Source organism: Adiantum capillus-veneris, chromosome 4, assembly GCF_014529385.1.
Source record: "Adiantum capillus-veneris isolate H3 chromosome 4, ASM1452938v2, whole genome shotgun sequence".
NCBI lineage: Eukaryota > Viridiplantae > Streptophyta > Polypodiopsida > Polypodiales > Pteridaceae > Adiantum > Adiantum capillus-veneris.
The window spans coordinates 35,576,374-35,603,751 of NC_140934.1; the positions used below are offsets into that span (position 1 = coordinate 35,576,374).

The following is a 27,378-nucleotide window of genomic DNA, read 5'->3' on the forward strand; positions in this document are numbered from 1 at the left end:
TAATATATCAAGGGAATTTTGATTTCAATACCATCACAGGTCCAACCCCATCTTCAACACTATTTTCAATAGTTTGCCTCAAACATCAACCATTAAAACTAAGTCCACAACTTTTTCTAAGTTACAATCTAATATAGCGAAGGGCTATTTGTTTTAAGGTCCACCACTTGCTCCACCACTTATCCAAGCTACATTATAATTTACCAAGGGACTTTTGATTTCAGTATCCATCACACATCAAACCCCTTCTTCAACACTAGTTTCAATAGTTTGCCTTAGGCATTGGCCCTTAAAACTAAGTCCACAACTTTGTATAATCTACAGTCTAATATAGCGAAGGGATACTGGTTTCAAGATCCATCACTTGTTCAAGCTAAAATCTAATATACAAAGGGGCTTTTGATTTCAATATCCATCACAGGTCCAACCCCCTACTTCAACAATATTTCCAATAGTTTTCCTTAGGCCTTAGGCCTTAGAACTAGGTCCACAACTTTGTCTAAGCTATAGTCTAATATAGCAAAGGGCTATTGGTTTCAAGATCCACCACTTGTTCAACCTTGCTACCATTGTAAGAAGCAAGGGCTACTCATACATTGGTGGGAAGGTGTTTTGGTTTCAAGGTCCACCACTTGTCCAGTCCAACCTTGCTTCCACTGAGAAGCAAGGACTGGAAATTAAGAAGAAAGGTCCTCTGGTTGTCTACCTTGGGTATTGACATTAAAAGTACATGGCATTAAAACGAAGTCTGCCACTTGTCTAAGCTATAGTCTAATGAAGAAACAGGGTTTTGGTTTCAAGAACAACTAGTTGGGCCACCACTTGTTCAACATTGATTCCATTGCTAGATTTTCATCTATTGGTGTATCAAGGGTGGTTTAATCACAATATTTGCTACCACTTGTCCAACCTACCTAGATCTTTTTCATGTTGTACCATGGGGAATTGGAACTTGAGATCCCCCACAACCCAAGCTAAGCCCCATTGATGCATGGATAGAAGTAAGGTCAACCACTTGTCAACATAGACTTGATTGGGCTCATTGCTTTGAGACTAAATGTAGTTACAATGCTTATAACCCTCATGTATTTTGTAAAATGGAAATTTATTTCTGACTATGAACTTGATAAGGCCATCTTTTTAACTTACAGGATGGATTTCAAATCTCGAGATAAAGTGCATATGACACTTGATGATGAAATTGTTCGCATTGGTTGTGTGTGTAGAACATATCCAAATTTCACTTGTGGGAGATAGGACCAAGAAATGTATCTATACTATTGGAGGAATGTTTGAAGGATGTGGTTCTACGCCGTTCAATGTCCTAGTTAGGGATTTTATTAACGTGATCACGAACATGTGAACACATTAATAACATTGAATAATTACTTTTCCAAATACGTGATCACGTTAAATAGTCATGTGACTTTCCCTTTACCGATAGAAATTATCCAATTTGGTAAGCTCACTGGGATTTTTTCACGTCTTGGTGGGCTTAGTTTAGAATTCTTATAGTTTCTTCGTGGGCCCATCGAGAAAAACCTATACCCCAGTGAGGTTTTGGTAGGTTTCCACGTCACCACTTATCGGATTTTTTGTGATCAGGCTAATTATCATTATGTGAATGTGATAATAAACATTGTGATGATGAGAAATTTCACATGATCACGTAAACATTAAATCCCTGGGCCTTGTTGGAGCTATATATGGCTCACTCTACTCAACTTGGTCTCACCTATATATTTGTATCTTGTCCTCAATATGAATCAGTTTTTGGGAGCGTATATGGTGTGTCTCTTGTATCGTCTCTCTCTCTTTCTCTCTACATCTCAACATGGTATCAGAGCGGTAACGATCACGCGCCGATTCAATTCATGGTGACAAAACAGTATGTGTATGCGATTTGCATGTAAGAGAAATTGCTACAAATTTTATTTGAGCATTGATTCTTGTTAATTGTGGTTGTTTTGTGTTAAGAAGAATATGATTAGTGTTTTGTGTGGCGTTTATTGCTAATCAATCTAATCGTTGATTACGTTTTCCTGTTGATGACACCCTGAACTTCATCTCAATTTTTCGGGGTGTTCTGCTCAAAATTTGGAGAAACGGAAAAAGCGCAGTGGAGCCGGGCGCAATGGCACTTTGCATCCAAAACTTGTTCGTCTCCTCGAGCTCTTCAATTTGAGTTCTAGGTTTGCGTCAATCGGAGTTCGTAGCATAAAGTTATGCTGTTTTTACTACAATTGAGCTTGACACAGCTTTCTTCGTCCTACTTCTTCGTGAAGCGTCCGCGATCGTTTTTCTTATTTTGGCGTTAAATTTTTCGAGAAGATTTAGCTTTTTGCTATTCGTATTGTGGTCGTCAATCTTGCGTCTCACGCCACTCTATTTTGAGGACTCTTTTATTATTAACGTCTCCTTTACCCTACCTTTTTTGGGTGACGTCTCTCACATCTTTGGACGTTCCTTGAGCATCCTTCTTACGTTTATCATTGATAGAACGCAGTCCTCATATCTCTCTCATTCGCAATTGCGGCCTTCACTATATATGGTGTGCAGATTTTGCGATCTTATCTTATACGTCTTCTCGCAACAAGATATGGCTATGAATATTCTCGTCAACGACTTTCCTTCTGGCCAGCGTTCTGTTCCTCCTTTCCAAGGTTAAGGTTTTCCAGGCTGGAAAGAAAAGATGTTGTTAATTCTTGAAGGTGATGAACTCTCCGATGTTGTTCTTGGAAATCGTGTTTGTTTGCCTCAGCCTGTTGATACGGATAATGATAACGTGCTTATCACTGAAGGACCTATATTTGAAGATTGTAATGTTGCCTATACTGATTGGCAACGACGTGATAAAGCAGCTCGTCGATATATTCTTTCTGCTCTTACTGATTCCCTTTTGCTTGATATGTATGAACTGCCTACTTCCCACGACGTATGGAAGTACCTTATTGCAAACTTTCAGAAGAAATCTGTCACAGAAATACTTTATTTGAGAGGGTTTCTTAACAAGTTACAATATGAAGTTGGTACTGCCATGACGGGACATATTGAATCTTTCAAATCTATTATTAATCAACTTGCTGCTGCCAGTGATCCTGTTCCACAAAAGCAAGAGAGAGAGAGAGAGAGAGAGAGAGAGAGAGAGAAATTCACATGGCACAACAAAAGAGCTATAGGAGATTATATTATGCATGGTGCACATATTCAAAAACTCAACCACAAAAATATGTTTGCAATAAAATATTCATGATAAGATGGATGCAAAAAGAAGACTTTCATTCCTCGAATACGTATTGTTCTTAAGGGGTGGATTCAGGATACAATTTGCAGGTGGCATTGATAAGTATGATAACTCATGGACATGGAGAAATTCATTACCGACACTTTGTCTTGAAGGGTTAGTGGCTAGATTATCCAAATATTACAATTGGATCAATTGCTAATTGTTTACATAACCTAGAGAGGATAGATAAGCATCCTCTTGGGGATCTAGTAACAAATGGGCCGCCAAGGAGTAGTGTTTCACTACTACATGCTTTGAACTCAAGGGATGCTTTGGACTACCACAACTTGTGTGATGGAAAAGAGCCCATTGTGCAACCATCAGAAACTGCAGAAGAGGAATGAAGGTCAACATTTCAAAAGCTACCAGAGAACTTGTTACTACAACTAGATAATTGTGCAGGGGAAAACAAAAATCAATATTTATTCGACTATTTGTCAATGCTTGTTGCAAGAGGGGTTTACAAAACTATCCAACTAGGATTTTTGATGGTCGGGCATACACATGAGTACATAGATGCGATGTTCAGTAGGTTTTTAGAGAAGTAGAGAGTAACCCAAACATATATTGTGCTGGCGAAATAGCTCATCCTCATCTCCAGCTCCAATTCTGTTTACATAGGTCCCTGATTTCAAGCAATATCTTTGTGATGGGAAAGACATACTTGTTGGACATTCCAAACCACTTCAATTTAGGTTTTTTATGCAAGAGGAGACACCAATGATGCATTATAAAGCACATGTAGGTGTGTCAAGTTGGAGTGGAAGTATTCGTCTTTGGAAAATAGATACATAAGGCAAACCAATGTTACCACATGGAGATCCGCCTTTGATACCAATGATGAAGTATGTCAAGGCTTATGAAGAAGTGATTTCAGGGCTGAAGAAGAGATGACAGCTTTCTCTATACTGTGTGGTCTAATTAGCATACTATGCTATGAGTGAAAGTTAGCACAAACAAAAATGCACAATATACTAATTGAAGGTATGCTAATTAGCATACTATGTATGCTAATAAGCATACCTTTGCTCGTTTTAAGGAGAAGAGATACAGGTCTCTGCATCCTGTGTATGCTAATTAGCATATTGTTTATGCCAATTCACATTCTATGGGTATGCTAATTAGCATAGTTAACTGGCATAAACAATATGCTAATTAGCATAGGTTTGCTGGTTTCAAGGAGAAGGGATGGCAGCTTTGTGTATACTGTGTATGCTAATTAGCATACTATACTGACTGGAAGTTAGCACAAAAAAAAATGTACAGTATGCCAATTGAAGGTATACTAATTAGCATATTTTCTATGCCAATAGGCATAGACAGTATGCTAATTAGCATACCTTTTCTGGTTTTAAGGAGAAGAGATAACAACTCTCTGTATACTGTGTATGCTAATAAGCATATCATGTATGCTAATTAGCATATTGTATGCTGGTTTCAAGAAGGGATGGTAGCTTTCCATATACCGTGTATGCTAATTAGCATACTATGCTGTGAGTGGAAGTTAGCAAAAACAAAAATCCACAATATGCTAATTAGCATACCATGTATGATAATTAGCATATTGTTTATGCCAATTGGCATATACAGTATTTTGTTTGCATACCTTTGCTGGTTTCAAGGAGAAAACATGGCTACTATGGTATGCTGTGAATGGAAGTTAGCACAAACAAAAATGCTCATTATGCTAATTAGAATGTATTCTAATTAGCTTTTGTGAGTATGCTAATTAGCATACATGGTATGCTAATTAGCATACTATTTTGGCTGTGTTAGCATAAACTGTCTACTAACTAGCATAAACATTATGCTAATTAGCATACCTCTGCTGATTTCCAACGAGAATGTATACAAATTCAATGTTTACAAGACGCCAATAGTACACATAGTATTGTCTTCAAAAAAAGAATAGTACAGGATCTGATCATTACTATCTAAAGTGAATGTTGGAATAGTTACAAACATTGGAAACACAATTTACACATTTCCCTCATAATGTTACAAAACTGCAGAGAGCCTCCTACTCTGGACAAGATCGTGGTTTAGCGTGCTTATACACTCGCTTTTGCCCAGTGTCCGTTTGCTTCTTTGTTTGTTGAGCTTTTGGGTCTTGCTCTCTTTCTTCTTCTTGCTAAGCTTTTGGTTCTTGCAACTCTCTTTCTTCTTCTTCTTGTTGCTGCTTCTCTAATTTGTCCCTTTGTAGCCTCTCTCCCTTATGTCTTTCAGCTTCTTCATCAGCCTCCCTTTTGTCTCATACGGATGGCTTCATTACATTGGGCCTCGTTGCAACCGTGCATTTTTTATTCCAGCTTCCTGATCACTTGTTGTGAAAAAAAATCTGGGGCAGTATCAAACGCATTTTCAGCTGTATATGCTACACGATTCTCTGATTGTTGCAGCCATAGGAATAGCCAACTGCTAAAAGTATCTATCAAGAAGTTTTGCCATCGTTCTTTGGTATGGTCCTCTATCTTAGGAGTAACAAGCCAACTTCTTTCAGGGTTCTGGCACACTTTGTACATACTATCGTCAATAATTAGACTGTTTTGGGGCCCAAAGTCGTAGTTCTTCCGAAACAATCTCAAATCCTTCAAGAATACAGTCTTATTATATATCTGCCAAGGCTGGCCACTACAATGACTCTGTGTAAAAACACCTCTTAGCTTAGCCCACTGCTCTTTGAAGACGGTTTCTAAAATTGCATTCACTTTAGGTGCCATGCTAGTGCTCCATATATACATATGGAAGAATCAAAGGCACCAATCCAAAAATTTGTGGCTGTCTCTATGACAAAATACACATTAGGAAGAGGATGAGATCTAGGAGGGCCTCTTTATTTGCCATGATATTATGGAGGTGATTAACATTTTGACAAATAGGTGCATGCCATGTGTGTAAGAATGGTCAAAGGATGCACTTTCCCCCCCCAAAAAGGTGAGGGGACAACTTTATGATTTTAGGCCTTCCATAACTCCTCCATACAATCTTTGATTTGATCAAATATTATAGATCTATAATCTACACACCGAGCTCTTTCCATAGATATGTTACTTGATATAGTTTTGCCTGTTAGATTTTAAATTTCATTTTGGGGGAAACTTTGAATTCAAATAAACTAGCCGTTTTGCCTATCTGAATTCAACAGCTCTCCGGCCTTTGAATGATTTCTTAATACTAGAGCTTTGACTTCCTTAAACTACCAAATAAAGAGGCCCTCTTAGACCCCATTCACTTCCTAATGTTACCTTCTAACTTGCACATTGTACTTTATCATTTCCCCTCCATGTTTAGGGTGAATTTCACCGTGCATTGGATCTACAACTTGAACAAGTAGGCCATTTAAATCAAGAACCAAAGTGCGCCCCTCGTCTGGCAATGGCTTTGGCATGCATATTGGGTCTCGCAGTGCATACCACTCAACAAAAATAACTTCCCCCGAGTGATGAACATAACTGAAATACTCATTCATTTTCGTTAAGCATTTAAGATAGCTAGCCAGGCGCTTCTCAATCTCGACTTTTTCTTTTTGTAGCTGTCTAGCCTTGGCAATACGCCACTTTCGTATGGTTTTGCATGCAATGGCATAATTTAAATCATGCACGGAAACTAACTGCAATTTCTCTTGCCCTCTGACACAGAACTACTGGTATCGAATAAAGACATCATAAAGGACAAGCAAAAACTAATGAACTGTTGCACAGTAATATAAATATGGAAAAGAGTTTTTCCATTATAAATATCTAGAGAGATACATGCCACAGGGTGTGGAGCTTGCTAACACTACATACCTTGGACACAAAAGGGAACAAATTCAACATAATTTCTTGCAAGCACGTGAGCGAATGGATTTCTTTTCACCTCTACTGTGTTCGTTTATGTCATCCAGTGTGCTCGGACGGGCATCACATTTCTTGTCCCCAGGTTCTTCCAGAATCTGTTCTAGGCCACCTTTTCTCTTTAATTTCACTTTGTTTACAAAACCCCGTAGGGGGCTGTCATCACCGGTCTCTTGCGCAGTCAGCTCACTCTCAGTCCTAAAACCTTCCTCATGAGCACTCCTACCTTCCTCTTGCACACTCCTAACTGTTTCCTCTGAGATGCTTGTTTGATTATTTGTAGGGGTCTTGGGTTTGGGATGAGTAATCATGATAAAAGCTTCATCATCATCATCTGTTTCTTTACCATCTGCAACAGCCTCATGCGTTGTCACCCCGGGCAGTCACCTATCAAAAGACCCGTATATCACGTGCGTTCAAGAGGTAATTAATAATACCCCAATATACATACTATACTTACACTGTGAGCCTATTTAAAAAAACCCCACCCCCTCTGTATGTATACATTTTCATACATTTTGGTCTTTTAATAATCCTCTCCGGTTAACTCACACGTGATATCATACACATTCTAAAAAGTGCTGGCCTCTGACTGCAGACCTACTTGCAGCTCGCAATTGCTTTCCTCCCTCTCTCTGACCTGTGGCCCCTGCGCTGTGCTTCCCTCCATGCTTCATGACTACACCACTACCTCAGCGTAACGACTAAGCTTAACTGCTAGAGATTTTAAAAAAATTACGATTTATTTTTTCAAAGTCCAAGTATTACACTTTGTATAGTTCATGATGGTGGCCCACACACTTGAAAAAACATGATTGTCCTATCCATGTGTTATGCTTACAAGATGTGCTTGTTGCATATGTTAACTAGCACAAAAAGAGCGACACATTAACATGCTTTCACCCTTTTATGACTTTTAAAAGTTGGAAATAGGATGGGAATTTTGGTCGTTTCCTCCTGAAATCCAATTCAGACATAATTTTACATGTTCTCAGGATAATAATATCCAAGTCTTCTTCAATGTAATAGAATTCCCCACCTTTGAGTCGGTTATTATCTACTTCAAAGATAAGTTTTTTGCAGAGGACAGATGCTGTGTTTGACTCTTTATTTAAACCCACAATGAACCATTTAGATTTAAGCTTGCAAAAGGCTAAGGAAAGATCAACAGTGAGCCATGTAGACTCAGTATGTAACCACTTTTGTGGAAGTTGTGAAACTAGTCTGGGAAAGACATCCACCAATGTTTTGTTCAATTCAAGTTGAATTGATAAATCCAATTGGATTTTACTGACCAAGTTGGACAGACATTCAGTAAGTGCTTTTAAAGAAATGTGCGGACTAAGTGGTTGAGGAGGTATGTGATTGAGGCCTTTGGAAAGGAGTCATCTTACAAAGCCATTCCCAATAATAGAGAGATCCGTGGTACATACATGCATTCCAAGCATGCCAAATTCCATTGTAAACCCATCCCATAAATGACAATCACAAGAGAAGGGTTTTCCTTTCCTAAGAAAGTAGTATAGAGATTTAGTAAATCTCCACCCTATCCTAACTTGGCTAAGTAGATCCAAATTACCAAAGGGAGAGAGAAAGCATTTCTTAAATATAAAGCGAGGTGAAAAGAATTCTAAAATTTTGTTGGCAAAGACACAATGAACAAAAATTTCGTGCCCACTTTCCTCATGAGATATAAGATGCACTCTGCCAACCCCATCACATAGTACCTGCATTTACAAATCTAGTAAGTGTTTGATAGGATAACCTCTGTCTCTCCCTCTAATCATGATTCTCGCTTTCCCTCTCCCTCCATAAGACTAAGCAGAAAAGGAGGCTAGAGTCATAAAATATGTGTATGAAGAAGTGGGGGATATGAGACAGTTGGGTCTTTAAAGAATTGGGGAATCCTCAGCATCCGTATTAGGTTTTAGCAAGCCAAGGAGAGTTTTAATACCAATATAGTTACCATAAGTAGTCAAAAGAAGCCAAGTTTTTTCTGTAGCAAGCTCTTTAAGTAGAGAGATCATAAGGGAGAAAAAGTGAATAAAAGCCTTATAAGTTAACAAAAGTTCCTTGGCCTGTCTCCAAGCCAAGAACAGAAAAGTGAGGGGTAGTGAACTGAAGGCATGTCAGGAAACATGAGATTCAAGTTGTTGAGGGCATACCATATAGAATGATCAGTCCAGATATGCATACCATATAGAATGATCAGTCCAGATATGCTTGATTCAGAGGAAGCCTTAGGGTCACTGTAAATGTTCCAAATAGACTTAGTGTAGTACTCAGAGTTACTTTTGGAGAACTCCATCAAGCCCTTGGTACATACATACAAACCAGTATTTGAGCCACATTTCTTTGCATCAAGAAACCGCATAGTGAAAGGGATTTAATAAGGTCACCTTTATCAAGAGACTGGACGCCTCTTAATACTTTGATTCATGCTTCTTCTATTGAAGATGCCAGAAGATTGGCATGAAAAACCGAAGGTGATGGTCCAGACCAAGGGATTTGATTTCAACTTGTTTGGATGGTAAGAAGGGAAAAACCCGTGAAACTTTAAGTACCATTTCCATAAGCAAGGTCTTGCTAAGAGAACACATATCTTTCTAAAGGCTTTGACAGTATCTAGGGCCAAGGGGTCCCTGCAAAATAAGGTATTTGATAATGTTTGTACCGGAATGGAAGGAGATGAAACAAACCAAGGGGTGAGACCACATAATTTGCGTAAGTAATTGGTCAGTTCAGCACCTTCAAAAGAGAATTTGGATAACTCTCTTTTGTGAGCAAGTGTCAGAGTAGGAACTTTCTCTATGAATTTAGATAGATATGCTACCCCATCCTTAGAGTTGTTGACAAGTTAAGTGAGGGTATGGACACACTTATCAAACGACATGGTTGGAACCAAGAAGCTGGTTGGATCAGCAGAAGCTCCTACTATTAGTTCAGATGCCTAAGGATCATGAATGCATCTACGTACTTGAATCGAGGCTTTAGAAAGAGGCTTAGTAGGAATCTCTAACCCTTGAGATAGTGCTAAGTTTTGCATGGTAAAAAAAAGTGTTAATTAGAGAAATATCTGACTAATGGTAAGAACTGGTAGCCTCTCCAGCCTTCAACCAACCAGGAGAACCTATAAGGGTAGTGTGAAGAGAGCCCCATCCCACAAGGATCGGTCCAAGGTAAAACTACCTAGGACAGAAGTTGAGGGATAGAATATAGTAACTAGGTATTTGAATAGTATCAATACTACTCTTGGTGTTAGGCGTGTGTGTGTTCCAGTAACATATAGCATAAACACCAAATAATCCTTTCAAATTACAAAAGACACTAAAACATATTTGATGAGAAGGTGGTATAAGTCCCATTCATAGTACATAACAGACTTTATACACAAGTACAAGAGAAACAAGAGCCTGAAGATATATAAATCCGCCATCTTCAAGCCAAGGAACTTTGAAAACCATAGTTGAGAAGGTAACCCTCACCTGCACCCATGGAAACAACACAACTTTTAGTTAGCATTGGCATCGTATGCAGGTGATGCATGGGTATCCCACATGTTATAGATGTCACCCAACACTTGCTTTCAAAGATAAATAATAAGAAAGGTAAAGCTAATCATATATTCAGAGATGGTTTCATTTACAAGCGGGAAAACCATATGGAGCCCCTTGTGCTTTACAAGCTCTTGTGAGATAAGGCCGGAGACGAGTTTTATGAGGCAATTTAGCATTGAAGTGGGCCACATATACTTGTTTCTTGCCTTTATAGAGTTTGGCATTAATTACCGCTATTTTTTCTGGGTCAATGACAGTACTCACACGTGCAATCAATCTATACTTTGGAGTTACCTGTAACATAAAAAGACATTAGTAAATAAATCCTACACACCTTTAGTCAGAGTCGAAGACGAGATGTAAGGTAGTAAGTATAAGTGTTAATCCCCAAAATCATAATACATATAGATGGGATATACCATATTTCTTCATTTGTTCAAAAAGCAAGGGATGTGTGCCGCAAAGGCCCATAACATTGATGCAATAAGCAACCATTACGGCCTCATGAGCAGCCCATTTACAACCATATTTATCATAGTCCATGTTAACCCTCACGGCTCACGGACACCCCATCACCTACGACGGACGTGTATTATGTATTTGGTAGAGTCAAGTACCGGGCTTGTCGGCCCAATAGGAAAAGGGTAAGAGTGATCGCCGATGAGAGACACACTCTAACTGGGACACTCAAGGGATTAGTTGGCTAAGCATGGGCGCCCAAGTGTGAATGGGGTGAGCTCATATAAAAGCCAACTAAACCTAAAATTTACTCATTCTCTCATTTGTGCAATAGAAGAGTGCTCTTGCTCCATCTCCATCTCCATCTTCTTCTTCTTCACCTCCTTGTGTGCGTGTGTATGTGTGTGTGTGTGTGTGAGAGAGAGAGAGAGAGAGAGAGAGAGAGAGAGGGGAGAGTGTGTGTGCGATCGAGCATTACGAAGGCACGACAGCGGCGAAGCGGTTGAGCGCAGCACGACTGCAGCTTCTTCTTCATCGCAGCGAGGAATCCACCCCGAAGGCGAGCATAGAGCAGTGAGTGACACACCCTTTGCTCTCTTGAGCTTGCTAGATTAGTCTTGTTGTGTGCTTGGAGCCATTTGTGGCTCGCACACGGTGTATCGGCAAGTCCCTTGCTTCGACAGTGCGACAAGGAGCACACATTTTTGGCGCCGCTGCCGGGGAATTGCCCTGCACTAAGCCCAAGAGGCACTTTGTGCTTCTCCTATGAGTTGTTTGTAGTAGAAAAGAAGAGGAAGAGGAAGAAGAATGAGTTGTTTTTCTGCAAGTTGTTAATTTCTGTGTTGTCTGCAAGTTCTGTGATTTCTGCATAATGTTGTGTTTTCTGTTTGCACACAGCCGTTGCACAATTAGTAGTCGTTAGCTTGTTTGTAGTGAATGAATAAGCAGGAAGGCAGTTAGCAATTTCTGCTTGCACACAGTCTGTACACAGTTTTCTGTCAAGGTTTGCCTGCACACAGTCTTTGCAGTAAGGTAGTGAGAGAGGAAGTAGGTGGACAATTAGCTTACTGTCCGCAAGCAGTTAGGAGAGTGGTTAACAGATTAGTTAGTGGTTAGCAGCACTGTTAGGAAACAGATAAGGTAGTGAGCTGTCTGTGAGTTGTTGACTAGGAGGTTAGGTGGGTGACAGTGTGTGTGGCCAAGAAAGGGTCACCTAAACTGCGCGCGATCATCGCCAAAAAAAAAAAAAAAAAAAAAACCTTTTAAAAAAAAAACAAATTTTTTACTGGGGGGCTACACTAAAATTTTGATCGGGATCGCGATCATTTGCCCAAGCCCAAGCCCAAGCCCAGGCCTCAATCCTCAGTCTTATGATATATACTAGACTCACTCTTATATATATACCCTACCCCCTCAAGAGGGAATGAGAGCATGTGAGGCAAGTCCTCCACTCTCCTCCCTTCTCTTCCCACTTGCACCCTTAGACTTTCTAATTCGGGCCTAGTTCCCTACTAGAAATTGACGGTTTTAGGTATTCCGAGGGCATAAAGTGACCAAACGGAGGTCTGTAAAGCACGGCACGTCCCTCTGACCGAGACGCTCGTTTTGAGCTATCATACGTTCTATTCTATAGCTGGGTCAGAAAAAAAGGACCAAAAATCAAAAAATAAGAAAACTTGGGTTGCAAAACACCCAAAATTACTAGGTGAGCAGCCTTCACGGGCCCTCAGTGACACTTCTAGGGGATCCAAGTCATATGAACCTACGCTCTGGACGAGTGTTAGAGCACGAGCATATTGGTAGTGCCTCCATTTACGCGGCACCCATTATTCCTCCACCCTAGGTTCTGGACCTTCGGCCGGGACTCAAGGTAGCGCGACCCAAGATCCTCATATCGCGTCTAGTGATTCTTCCTCTGACTACGAAGTCATGGAGGGGTATCCTACACCAAACCCTGATAGTTCAAGTCAAGACATGCATGCCATGGGCCCACGGACCGGGTCCAGCGTGTTTAGCCGCTTAAAAGAGACCCTTAGTAGAGCTACTCGCTCTGAACATGCGGTAAATGAAATAAATGAAGGGAGTGGGGAAATAAATTCGTCATTCATGCCTAAAATGGACCCTATGATTCTTGAGAGTGTGCATGTGAATGTTCCATCCACTGCATCTCCTGATCCTTTAGGACTATCTCCCTCTGAGGTTTTACTACCCGATGGTAGGAGTCTTGCCGAAGTACAAGAGATCGAACGCTATATGCAAGCAACAAGGGAGAGGGAAATTGAGAACCTACGAAGACTAGAACAAAGTCAAGCCCTGAAAGTAAAGGCTCCTATGACAACAATCATGCCAGCCGAGCAACCGAGTGCTTCCAAGGTAGCAGTCACGGAGGGGCAAGCTATGGGGAGCAATAATGCTTCCACTTCAAGGGAAACCTCCAGCACGCCGGCCTAGATGGGATATTCCTAAACGAAAATTGGGAGTATGACCTACAAGCAGAAGATTTAACTGATCGGTACACAGGACACACCTATCATGTGGGTTGGTTAGATGTTCTACAATCCACATCGGGTGCTACTAGCATAGATGAGCAACAACAGAAAGTCTGTGATGTCCTCCATAGGATTGTCGAGTTAGAAAGACAGAACACAGGGATCAACATGCCTTCAACAGGCCTAATGAGATTCTTGGATACAGGAAAGGCCAACCAACCAACCCTGTCACAAATGGAGACTCCCTCAGTGAGCCCCATTGATCCTCCATATGTTGTTTCGCCAGGAGCCTCAGTACAATCTGAGCCCACAAGTGGCAGCTTTACCTTCCCAGATCTAGCTCATCTTTCTCTTAATGACACTACGGCTACCATGCATATCCCAGTGGTGAGCATGACAAGAAGTACACCATGGAGTTCATTTGTTAATATTGCGCCGATGCCTAGTAGCACAGTGCCCCCAACTATACCTACATGTATGTATCAATCATGTGCACCTGTCGTACCTCAGCCTCATGTAGCTCCTACACCTCCGATTATTCCAAGAGCTTACAATCCACAATGGAATTATCCAAGCTCTTATACAAGTGGGGCCATGCCATTTAATAATAACATGCCATATCAGGCACCCCCTATGCCTAGGGCCACGCCTGTAAACTTTGGACCACCGTCTGGTACACCACCATACGAAATTTGGGACCCAAGAGCCGCACGTATGTCAAGGCCAAGGCCAACTCCCATCTCACATGTGGTTCCAGGAGCACATACACCCATTATACCTACTCAAATAGGAGATTTGGCAGCATTTGCTCAAACTATCGGTCGCTCTATTGCGGAAAACATGCGTAGTGCACCTGATAGAGAGCCTAGGAGCAAGGCAGTTCAAGTAGCTAAGCTCACACAGAAATTCAATGGAGACGGAGATGCTAGAAAGCATATGGAAGTCTTTGAACATGTGTGCAATTCCTTGGAAGAGCACAATGAGCTACATAAGTGTAAGGCTTTGAGTTTGACCCTAAGCGGAAAGGCTAGAGATTGGTATAGAACCTTAAGAGTAGAAGAAAAAACGATCTACTCTACTCTTAGGAGAATGTTCTTAAAACAATACATACGAGAGGGAGTACTTTGGGGTGTAGCCTCTCAGCTCCAGAAAGCCCAACGAGAAGAAGGTAAATCTGTGAGAGACTTTATTAGTCTCCTAAAAAAATTGAATTCTCGATGCAATCCAAACGAGTGATTCAACAACAACCAATTGCTCGATAGATTCATTAGGGGACTACGACATGAAAGTATCTATAATGGCCTAGTCATTAGAGGTATCACTACTTGGGAAGCAGTCACCATGAATGCAATCCAATTGGAGGATAATTTAATGATTGCAGGAGAAAGAGTGTCTGCCGAGCCGAAGTCTAGTAGCTCGCAAGCATCAGGGCATGAGCCAAAGAAGATAAAGCCAATCGTGAAAGAGCAAACGATATCTGAGATGACTTTGGAAGATCTCACAAAGGCCATCCAAGAAAGCCTTAGGGGTAATCGTGCTCCACAAAACACTCATATGTATCCAAGAAGGGAGCAACAATGGTGCTCAATTTTCTTGGGCCCACATACTACGAGTGAATGCCCTACTTTCAGAGTAAAGTTTGACGGACTTGTAACGCGTGTGGTAGGTATGGACATCAAGCAAAGGATTTCCTAATGCTTAAACGCATCATGGAAAATAGACCTCCTATAGCTTGGGCAGACTCACCTCGAGTTCCTGCATTGATGCCTACCCCACCCATGGAGCAACAATTTCCATTACAACACATGGTCCCTAGAACCCAAAATGTGGTCCAAACCACACCGTTGCCACCTCCAGTGCTAGGACCGCAACCCCCTCATCCAAGAGCTACACCTATGAACCAAATAGGTTGCGAGTCATCTAGTACTTATGTAGATTGCGAAGAGGACATAGACTCTAGTATCACCTATGGAGTCGACATGCTTGAGGAGTGTCCCATGTACTATATGGAAGACCATTGGGGACAAATCAAACCGGTATATCAAGCTACTGCGCTAGCAGCAAGAGGCCAAACCAGTAATAGTTTTGCCAGGAGACCACCTCTTCAGTGCTACGAATGTGGTGGACCACATCGAGTAGCTAAGTGCCCCATTAGAATACAAAAGAATGCTGCACTAATGCAAACAAGTCAAGGGAGTGCATTGGCAATGCCAATACTCACTTGTAATCGTTGTGGCATAGATCATTTGATCGCACAGTGTCCTAACAATTCAAACGCACCGAAAATCACACCGTTGAACATAGTAGAGATTGTTGATGGGACACCACCAACTATAAACATAGCACCAGTGAATGCACTCACACGGTCGATGCTCCAAAAGCAAAATTACATCCTCAAAGAGAGAGATGCTGCATCCATTGGCCGAGCGAGAAAGAAGAAAACACGAAGAAAGAAATCCCTTAATTCTTCTAGCTCAAAACCTAGTTCAAAGACTAACATAGGGACAGGAGAGGATCCCGTGTATATGAATGACCCTGACGATGACTCAAATTCAATAGAGACCACGGAGACCAAAAGTGTTACTACAAAGGAAAAAGCCAGTGAGGAGGATCACGAGAGGGAATTACGACGAACACCAAAAGAGTATTCAAAGTTAAACTACCCAGTTGCGAACCCCCAAGATAAGCCACGAGAGACAAAAAATGAGGATTGCAAGAGAAAGATTGGAACCTATCCAAACCCAACAGTGGAAATTGAACGACTCCAACAACTGAGGGGTTTGGTGGAAGAAACTCAACGAACATTAGAACCTGAACCCAAACATATCCAGATGTCGGACAAAGTGTTTCCCACACAAGTTCAACCTCACAAGAACTACAGGCTGTTAGCTATACCCAGTATCATTCGGGAAGAGAGTGACGGTAGGACATCTGAAAGTGGACACACACCTTTCCTACTAGAGAGAATGTTTGGTGAGGGAATGCCCGACCCCCTTGAGGAAGTGGAGATTCCATCTTCACCATTCTCTTGTCAGGGTCCTACGTCCCACAAGATGCCATTAAATGTTGCCAAATTGATGGATTTCATGTCTTCAGAAGTTAGAACCACTATCATGTCCAAACTATATAAAGACCCCGAGCTAGTCTCGGCTCTTCGAGCCTTCCTCAATGGAGAATTAGAGGCCGGATTACCACAGTTTTCACATATGAACAAACCTGACTCGGTAATGAATGATGAGGAACATTTAGAACCACCATCTGACCTAGCGGGACATGAATCTGTAATTGAAGTACCCGTTAACAAGTTGGGGCAATACTTTGAAGGTGATGAATCTAATGCTACTCTACCAATCATTACTAAAGTATTAACTGTAAAGGGAGTCCTTGACGGTGGTGCAGGAGTCAGCATGGTGACAAAGAGTTGTTGGGAGTCTATGGGGCGACCTCACCTTGAAGCCACAAGCGTAGTGGTAAAAATGGCTAATGGATCTATTGTTACGCCTATTGGAATGCTTAAGGATCTCAGGATCAAGGTCTTGGGACACAAGGTAAGGCAGACTTTCATTGTTATGGATTTTTCAAAGCATCCTATGTCATTTGAGATGATCTTAGGGCGTCCATTCATGAGGGAAGCAAAAATGGTGCATGACTGGTCCAAAAACCACGTCTACTTACAGTTCCAAGACTCTGTCATTCGAGTTGATCTTTTAAGTGGTCGAACGCATCCTCTAGGAAATAAATTCATCATTGATAATCGATCAGACACAACAATTCACTCAGCTCCATTACAGTATTGTTACACGTGTAACGAAGACACGGATATTGGGGAGTACTCTCCTTATATGGATATCCTACCCGGAATGGCTGAGTCAGACAATGTCGACTGGGTACACCTAGCGGCAACTATAGATACATGGGGAGCTAGAGGAACAACCTCGGTAACACAAGATGGGGAAGAGATACCACACATTGCACCAGTAAACATGTTAGGTGTAGCGCATGTAACATCCGATGATAAGAGAGAGGCACGCCTACCTGAGAGTGAAACCGATGATTCCTCAAAGGCTTCAGGCCAATACACATCAGAAACGGAATCTCAGGGAGAAATGGATTCAGAACCTGAGGAAACATCGAGTGAGCCAAGTATAGAAACTGAACACTCAAGGTCTAGTACGACCATCTATGGTAATTTATATGAGAGTGAAGAAGATACAAGCGAAGACCTATCAAGCGATTCGAGTTCAAACATTTACCAAAATCAAAACCTTAACAAGAAACAAAGGTCATATAAGAGACGACGATATCGAGCAAATGTGAGAGCTAAGATAAACAAGGAAAGATCTACTGCAGAATGGCTTAGCTATCTAGGGGCATGTGATGCTCATCGAACGCTAGTAGACAATTGGGGTGAACATCTCTAGAGTGTCATGTGGTGCAGCCCGCGACCCATTGACCTCACTCAATTAGAGGTTACAGAGCCGAAATTGAGTCGAACTATAAGAAGACGTCAAAACCGAGAGTTAGCACGACAACAAAAGGAGGTAGAACTAAAAGAAAGATCTCCGTCGGGACAAGAGCCCGTTGAATTACATACGGCTCCTGAATATTTTAAATCTTATACCACGGGGGAGCGAAAGGTTGTGTATGCCAAGGCCCAACGAATACCTACCAATGAAAGCAGTGGCGTCTATGATGGTCCAGCGGTAGTTAAAGAGATAGAATTAGCAGAACTAGGTGAGGAGTCTAAACCAGTCTTTATTGCTCAAGACCTTACCGAAACTAAAGAGGCTGTACTTAAGGAGCTTCTCAAGGAATACAAGGATATCTTTGCTTGGACATATCATGACATGAAGGGCGTTCCACCTTCTGTGGTACAACATACAATTCCCATGATCAACACTGCTAAACCTGTCCAGCAACGACCCTATCCAATGAGTCCTAAGTACACCAAAATTTTACAAGAGAAGATTGAAAAACTTATCCAATGTGGATTCCTATAGCCTATTGAGCACTCAGAATGGGTTTCTCCAATAGTCATTGTGCCAAAAAAGAATGGGAAACTAAGAGTGTGCGTGGACCTCAAGAAAGTTAATGCAGCCACTAGGAGAGATCATTATCCCTTTCCATATTCAGAACATGTGCTTGAAAGAGTTGCGGGCAAGGAGGCTTATAGCTTTTTAGATGGGTACTCTGGTTACAATCAAATCACAATTGCATTAGAGGACCAAGCTAAAACTACTTTTATCATAGAGTTTGGAGTGTTTGCATTTCGTGTTATGGCCTTTGGCTTAACGAATGCCCCTGCTACATTCCAACGATTAATAAACACTGCGTTTAAAGAATTTCTAAGGGAGTTTTGTGAAGCTTTCCTAGATGACCTTTGTGTTTATTCTTCTTGGGAGAAGCATTTGTTATATCTACGAAAAATATTTGAAAGGTGCAGATTTTATCGCATCTCATTGAACCCTTTCAAATGCCAATTTTGGGTTAAGCATGGAGTCATTCTAGGGCATATAGTGTCCAAGAACGGGATATCCACAGATGAGAGTAAGATTAAAGCCATTGCCGATTTGCCACCACCTACGAACTATAAAGGAGTTCAAAGATTTATGGGCCATGTTGGTTATTATCGAAGATTTATTTTAAACTTTGCCGAGATAGCGCGTCCATTGTACAAGCTTCTTATCGAGTTTCACTGGACGGAATAATGTCATCAATCTTATGAGTTATTAAAGAAGGCCCTAACAAGTGCTCCAATCCTGCGAGCACCTGATTGGAATGTACCTTTTCATGTGCATATTGATGCATCAAATTTTGCTATTGGGTGTGTTCTAACTCAACCAGGAGAACATAAATTGGACTACCCTATTAGCTTTGCAAGTCGCCAATTAAATGATGCCGAGATGAACTACACTACTACAGAGCGCGAAGGTCTAGCTATGCTACCAAGTTTGTGTTTTATGTTGATCATCAAGCATTGCTATATTTGGTAAACAAGCCGTGTTCCACAGGTCGAATTACACGATGGTTGTTAATTCTTCTTGAGTTTGACTTCACCGTTGTTGTGAGGCCTGGGAGGAAACATGTCATGACAGATCATTTATCTCGTATCCCTAATGGCGAAGCTCCTACGGGGGTTGATGATGAATTGCCTGATACTCCTTTGTTCATTGTTGAGACAATGCCTGAATGGAGTGAAAAGATTGTTAACTTCTTAGTTAATGGTTTTCCACCCAAAGAACTGCGAAAAGATATAGCTCAAAAATTAATCAAGGAATGTGAACCCTATTGCTTACTGGCTGGAACTCTCTATAAGAGAGGAAAAGATGATGTTCTTAGACGCTGTGCCCACGAGGATGAGTATTTATATATTCTACAAGAGGCACACATGGGCGTAGCTGGTGGTCACTTTTCAGGAAACTTGACTGCCCGAAAGATCTTACAGTCAGGCTATTGGTGGCCCACTTTGTTTAAGGATGCATCACTTTTTGCAAAGGGATGTGATGAATTCCAACGCTTCAACAAGCCACAAAGAAGGGATAGGATGCCTCTACATCCCATCAAGGTAACCCAACCATTTGAAAAGTGGGGCTTAGACTTTGTAGGACCGATTAGTCCGGCTGCACGTAACACGCAATCACGATATATCATTGTGGCTACTGACTATGTAACCAAATGGGCTGAAGCAAAAGCAACACGAAAGACGGATGCAAAAACAACAGCTAAGTTCCTCTTTGAGAACATTATCACACGTTTTGGATGGCCCTTTGAACTTGTAAGTGACAATGGAACTCATTTTATAAATGAAGTAATAAAAGAACTTACATCAAACTTCATGATATCTCACCACAAGTCTACACCCTATTATCCCCAAGCCAATGGCCAAGCTGAGAGTACCAACAAAACTCTCATCTCCATTTTGACAAAGACAGTCGAGGCTCATCGCACTGATTGGGACCTAAAGCTTACATCAGCTTTATGGGCTTATTGTACTGCGTATAAAGTTGCTATTAATTGCACACCGTTTAAGATGGTGTATGGCCAAGAAGCAGTTATGCCATGGGAGTTTGTCATTCCTAGTCTTCGAGTAGCTTCTCAAGAAGGTTGGGATGGTAACCCCTTAGTGGAGCGGTTATATATCCTAGAAAGGCTAGATGAAGAGAGGCAATTAGCTGTGCGAAATGCTCTAGTGGAGAAGGATAGGAGAAAGAAGTGGTTTGATAGCCATTTAAAGGATAAAGACATCAAAGTTGGTGATAAAGTTCTTATGTACGGGGTACGTAATGAAAAGAAGAAATTGAAATACGCTGGTAAGGGACCATATCGAGTGTGTGAAATTACCCCGCAAGGTACCATTCGTGTGGAGACTCTAGATGGAGTTGAAACCATTGGATTCCTTAATGGGAGTAAATTCAAAAGATATTATGATCCTCTAAGCCAGGAAGAGTTGCAAGCCATCCATCAAAAGAAGGCTGCCAAGGAACAAGCAGAGCTTTAAAAAATCCAAGCAAGAGTTGAGGCTCGAGAACAACAACAACGTCTTAGACGCCAACGAGAGGCTAATCTGGGAATCACGCAAGAATTTTTCGAGGACACAGATGACGACTCATTAGAATTTGAGCCACCCCTACGATACCCAATTGAGCTAAATAGCCCCTATGGGAAAGTACTATACAATGCCTTATTAGATACGGGAGCTAAACACAATTTGTTATCCTATGGAGTTTGGTGTCAATTAGGGAAACCGACACTATCCCCGAGTACGATGCAAGTCAAGGGCATTAATAAAAAGAAAACTTCTATTCTTGGAGTCCTTCAGACCCTTGTTGTCTATGACAATGGAAGCATAGTGCAGAGGTTTCTAGTCATGCCCGCGGGAGCTATGGAAGGCAACGTAAACCTGGGACGCACGTGGATGTTGGCAACCAAATGCACTATTGATTGGGATATTGTTAGTGTCACGACGCGACCACCGACTCTTACCCCTATCATTCAAGCAAAGTCACCTACGTTGCAAACTCTAGCAAAGTTGAAGGGTAGCCAACATTCACAAGCCAAGGTGGTTAACTCGTCTTTGCTGGCTACCCATGAATCTAGCACTTCAACACTTGTAGTTGCAGCAAGCAGTAATATTGCAAGTACTCAACCTGCACGACCTAAAAGTACATATCAATGGGTCCCCAAGGCCTTACTTCCAACTACCTCAACCCTCCCATCCATTCCAAGAAAAAATTTCCTGGGAAAACCAAGAGCGCGCCCTAGGAGAGTCAAGACCAAATCACGATGGATTCCAAAACAACTATTAGAAGCCCAAGGCTACTATGATGGAAATGAGCAAATTTGGGTACCTAAACGTAAAATGTGTCCTTCCCTATCGACAACAAACCCATATGAGTCAAACAGTGTAATGCTAAAGCCAATGGCAGACCGTGGGAAGGGAAAGATCACAGAATTCTACACACCTAGTCCAGAGCTAGTTTGGGCTAAAAGGCAAAACCAATTTATTCCACCTAGCTCAGGAAGGGGGGAGTTCCATGAAGATTCTAGCTCCTCATGTAATACATCCATAGAGCTAAAATCTTCTACACAGCCTCCATCTATAGTAGTGGACCCCATGAAGCTACAAAAGAATCCACACCTCCCAGTGTTCAAGAATCACCTGATGGACCACTTCAAGTTCGATCCTGGGAGAGTACCTTACCACCCTTTCAACTTGACGAGGCACCTAGGGTAATAGAAAACTACTGGCAAAAATCCTCACCTATTACCAACTGGAACAATTGTTTCAAAGGGTGACGACATCATTTCAAACGGTATGATCTACCCAAGGAAGGGGGGAGTGTTTGTGGACATCCATCATTCACTTGCTTCCCTCTCAACCTTTCTCCCTGACCTCTTAATCTCCGATCTTAGGGAATGTATATATAAAGCCTTATACTCGCAAACAGAATAAAAAAGTAAAAGAGCAAGAGCCATAACACAAATCATAAAAACAAATTATGCAGAAGAACACGACCCTTGTAATATTTGCACTCTAATCATCATCTATTTGCGTGTACAGATATGGCTAGTATGCTAGAGTCATCCACTCCTGCCTTGGGTGAGAGGTACCCTCGTTACTTTTCACAAATATTTCACATGGTCTTTCCAGTGCTTGCATGTGAATGGGATTTGATAGGTACGCTAGCATGTGAGAGGAATTTTGAGGAGTTAGAATGGCTGATACGTATTTTGACCACGTCTGATCCATACTTAGTAGAGAGCGGTTTCTCCCATTGCACAAGCCTACCCTTTTGACCAAGATGACTATAGGCTTCTAGTGACCTTCTCAGTAAACATGGGCACCTATGATGAAGAAGAAAATTTACACGACTACACGGATGGCACATATGGTCTCATGGATGATGACTTTGTTTATCGCGACGACGAGGATAGGGGTTTAGCCTTAGGGTTTTCCCCCAACCTCTACAATATCCTATTCCCTTGACTCTCTAGGGGGAGTGCAAATAATTAGGTTAGGGTTCCTTATGTTTTTTGTTGTGTTCAATAAGTGTTGGTACCTTTTTCCACTAATGTGCCTCCTGGAGGTATTCCTTTTGTTTCCTAGTGTGTACAAGAGCGTGTTGCTATTGGTAGGATTTGGACCTTCAAGGAATCTTTATCTCGACTCACTCACTCTTCAAATCAAGCGCGACCATCGACACTTGCAGGTGTTTCTTGTCCATTAGCATTGCCCCTTATCTTTTTTGCATCTATGATTGTCAGCTTTAATTGTGATTGGTAGCCTAATATTCACCGCATTTGCTTAGTATCAAACATTTAATTCAATGTATTTTTTGTCATAATCACTTGTCTAGGTTTAAAAATCAAGCAGTCCGACTAAGCTAGTTTGACCAAGTTAGGTGTTAGAAATCTTCTCTTAATACCATGGGGAATGCCTTCCTAATAATTAATGGTTACTTAGGTTCTTAATCCAATTTAGGTAGCATTGTGTGAAATGTACTAGGGCTTTCTAGTGGGCTTGACCCTATTGACCTTTAGCTTAAGTATTATAAAGGGAGTTTACTAGTGTGATGAGCTTGGGGAGGTGTATCAGTGTTATATGACCCCCCAAAGTTACAAAATTAAAATGTTGAAAATGAACAAACAAAAAATCATAGTGCCACACTGTAAAATCTTAAGCTGGAAGAGAAATCTCAGCTTGATTTGGTACTTCACTCACATGTATTGCCTATGGTACTAGAGCCCTAGAGGTTCCCAGTATGGGCGCTTTTACTTGAAAAGCAAAAAACCCTGCAAGGCATACAAAATAAGCACACACATCAAAATTGAATCACTGTGAAAAGACTTTGGGGGGTCAAAGAAAAAGTAATCAGTCAGGCGATGATTTCATGAGAAATTCCTTTTATGGTAGCTTAAGTACAAGGTCTTCTAGATATAGCCTCTAGTCAGCCCTCGAACATGAATACTTGGCTCTCGCGATTAAACAATTTAATTTACCATAGAAAATTAAGAAGCTTACCCATGGTATTAATATTCAATCTCTAGTGCCTTTCAACCGTCAAATTAGCGACCCCAGACTTGTTAATTTTTTACCTTTACATCTGTTTATGCATTTGATTACATTGCAATTTAATGTTCATTGCTAACAAATTGTTTGAAATTATTTTACCAATCAATTTGTCTACCTAAAACTGCATATGATTTTTAATCACTTATGAGAATGCAATTACTTGTGCCAATGTTGTTTGATTTTGCAGTGACTGAAGAAGGCAAAGGACATTCATCTCAAATGCTCTTCCATCTCAAATGCTTCAACTCAATAGCTTCCGAGGACAGAATCTACATCAGGAAGGGGGGCATGTTAACCCTCACGGTTCACGGACACCCCCATCACCTACGACGGACGTGTATTATGTATTTGGTAGAGTCAGGTACCGGCTTATCGGACCAATAGGAAAAGGGTAAGAGTGATCGCCGATGAGAGGCGCACTCTAACTGGGACATTCAAGGGATTAGTTGGCTAAGCATGGGCGCCCAAGTGTGAATGGGGTGAGCTCATATAAAAGCCAACTAAACCTAAAATTCACTCATTCTCTCATTTGTGCAATAGAAGAGTGCTCTTGCTCCATCTCCATCTCCATCTTCTTCTTCTTCACACTCCTTGTGTGCGTGTGTATGTGTGTGTGTGTGTGTGTGTGTGTGTGTGTGTGTGAGAGAGAGAGAGAGAGAGAGGGAGTGTGTGTGCGCGATCGAGCATTACGAAGGCACGACGGTGGTGAAGCGGTTGAGTGTGGCACGACTGTAGCTTCTTCTTCATCGCGGCGAGGAATCCACCCCGAAGGCGAGCATAGAGCTGTGAGTGACACACCCTTTGCTCTCTTGAGCTTGCTAGATTAATCTTGTTGTGTGCTTGGAGCCATTTGTGGCTCGCACACGGTGTATTGACAAGTCCCTTGCTTCGACAGTGCGACAAGGAGCACACAGTCCATTACCCATCATAATCATATTCATAACCATATTCGGCCACAATCCATCATAAACTTGTTCACAACCATTCATTTGGCACATTTAAGAAGTTTTTTCCAAGATCCATATACACAACAACATGGACTCAAGAATGGTAAGCACGAGAACCAACCTAGAGGCACATCAACCATAGTATAACCGCCACGGCAACCTTACCAGAATATATAGACCCCTTGTCATATACCCCGGCAACCCCACTATATAGGTCATTCAGTAGATTTTTAAGAAGAAATTCTATCATTACCCCCCCCCCCCCCCCTTCTCGCTTTTTAAAACTGACTTTCAAGGTCACAGTTAACCAGTATTTAAAAGAAGATACAAACTTTCAATGTTTCTTTACATGCCGATGACAAATATGCATTGACAGATATACATAAACTCGAAAGGGAATTATAAAACAAAGCCGCAGACACCGAAAGGGTGCTCATACACATGCATATGATAAGTCACTTAAAAGCAATTCCTAACTCACAGGGTGAGTAAAAAAAGACAAGTGCCGTAAATACAAAACAGTTCGATAGAAGTTTCCCTTCATGTACCTCTATTGGCATATGCATGAGGAATATTACCATAGTACCAACAAGTGAATCACAACTCATCAAACAGTTCGGAAATCAGTTCATTTCAAAGCCATAAGTCACCTAAGATTGAGTCGGAGCAGCGAGCTCCACAATAGCCTGCTTATCCTTGCCCTGTGCCATAGATCCGACACTTAACAATATCCCTTTGCATGTAAAACCCTCACAGTCCTAATGTGCAGACAACTACTCATAAGTACACACACACACCACCAATTCTAAGTGAGCATGTAAAGCTCACCTTTTTATAGGGTTTGGAGCAAGTGGCCACCTGCCTTCAAGCCGTATGACGGGCCCGGCTTCAAGAGGTGGATGGTGCAACAGCGTCGCCTTGGAGAGAGAGAGAGAGAGAGAGAGAGAGAGAGAGAGAGAGAGAGAGAGAGAGCGCTTAGAGCACTGAATCGCAGAACCGTCAGGAGGGAGCCACCTCATTAATAAGTAGAAGTAGACATCATTTACAGAGCCGGGTAACCCGCCCATAACCCATTTAACAACCAACTAAGGGTTAGGTACCATTAAGGTACCACCTAAAAAAATTTACCTAGTGAATTCAAACCGGTTATTCACCAAAGGTACCCCAAACCAACAGTCCCAAGAAAAACAACAGGCTATAATTAGCCATATGTGTGTGTGTGTGTGTGTGTGTGTGGTGTGTGTGTGTGTGTGTGTGTGTGTGTGAGTGAGAGAGAGAGAGAGAGAGAGAGAGAGAGAGAGAGAGTCTACTCAAGATTTGATGATAAAGAGACAAAGGGAAGGAGGGAATTTTTAATGGCATGAAAGCAATTGTTAATGTCATGGAAACAAATCAAAGAGATATCAAAGATCTACTCGATGAGTTTAGATCTCAAGATTTGATGGGTGTATGTGTGTGTGTGTGTGTGTGTGTGTGTGTGTTTTTTTGGGGGGGGGGGGGGGGGAGAGAGAGAGAGAGAGAGAGAGAGAGAGAGAGAGAGAGAGAGAGATTTGTCATATTTTGGGAGTGATTACAAGGACTTTAATGCACCCTCCTTGCTTGCGTGCTTCCACACACACCCTTCCAAATGTGTGTGTGTGTGTGTAACCCAATGTCCCCCTATGCGGGTCACACACTTGTTGGTTTGGTTTGACCTTAATAATTCGAGGCAAAGAGAATGTCACTCACTCGTTGTATATGTACATAATTTACAAATGAACATTTAGAAAAGCGGTAGAGTGGACACGGGGAATGGAAATTTATGTCAATCGGCGCTTGAGATGAAGCCATGTGGGTATGAGAGGAAGCAAGCCGATGCAAGCGAGGAGGGGGGTGAAGATTAAGAGGAGTATGCGGGCGGAGGGCGTGGGGTAGCCAAGCTGCAGAACGGGCAGCAAGACGCAGAAGGGAAGAAGATGCCGACCCAAAACATCGAGCTACCCCATGTTGCACAGTAGAACATATTGTTAGGAAATAAGACGTAGCTAAATAGATAATTGAGTAGATTACTTAATGGAGAGAGACAAATTTATATACACGAGATTATAGTGTAGAGAGAGAGAGAGAGAGAGTACACACGATATACGTGGTTCACCCAATGTGGGCTACGTCCACGGGAAAGCAGCCACTCAATGCTTTGGTACTTCAAAACAAGAAGTAGTTTACAAAGGGATTATACCCTTAATGGAGCT

At 41.6% G+C, this 27,378-nt stretch overlaps 1 pseudogene; it reads left to right on the forward strand.

The window, feature by feature from the left end:
• The first annotated feature begins 17,733 nt into the window (after window positions 1-17,733).
• On the forward strand, window positions 17,734-27,030 carry LOC147458976 (uncharacterized; annotated as a pseudogene).
• The last annotated feature ends 348 nt before the right edge of the window (window positions 27,031-27,378 follow it).